Consider the following 738-nt stretch of genomic DNA (forward strand, 5'->3'; position numbering starts at 1 on the left):
CCTAAATACAGCCCCTTTCCCCTTGTGTATTCCTATACCTTCCAGGACTACACTCAGTTTGAACACACTCATTCCCTAATTCATTATGCCATCGAAAGTCCCATAGTATCAGGAAGAAAGAAAGATCCTCGAGGTCTTTCAAATGATGTGTTGATTTAAATCAATGCTTGTATGTTTTTTTTTAATTTGAGATAATTCATTTGTTCAAAATCATTTTTATAAACTTTGATCCTTAATTTTTCAAAAAGAGTATGGCATCAACTACACGCCATATTCCACTTTAGAATGTCTCAGAAGAAGGATGTCTAGCTTTTTACCAGAATTTTTTAGATCTGATTTCCTAATTACATTTTTAATGATGTTTGATTTTCTAGCCAGAACAGGCTAGCCAAGAATATGGACGTGAATATTCCATGCTATGGAAAAAAAATCACTGTGATGATTGAAGCTGACCAGATGTTTTCCTCTCTAATGTAAGCGAGAAAAGCAGGGAAATATGTTCCTAGTCTATATATTTCCTAAGGATAAAGCATTGGCAGCTCCACCTGGGATCGGAATGGGCTTTGGAAAAGTAAAACATTATTCAGTGAAGTGCGGTTACTACTCTTCCAGACATGTCCATTAGATTGGTTATTCCATATGGTAGAAAATTTGACAATATATACACAAGTTACCAAATTCTCATGATATTGTTAGGGTAGTGTGTCTTATATATACTAAGTTTTGGGTGACATGGAT

Source organism: Microtus ochrogaster, chromosome 4 (assembly GCF_000317375.1).
Source record: "Microtus ochrogaster isolate Prairie Vole_2 chromosome 4, MicOch1.0, whole genome shotgun sequence".
Classification (NCBI taxonomy): domain Eukaryota; kingdom Metazoa; phylum Chordata; class Mammalia; order Rodentia; family Cricetidae; genus Microtus; species Microtus ochrogaster.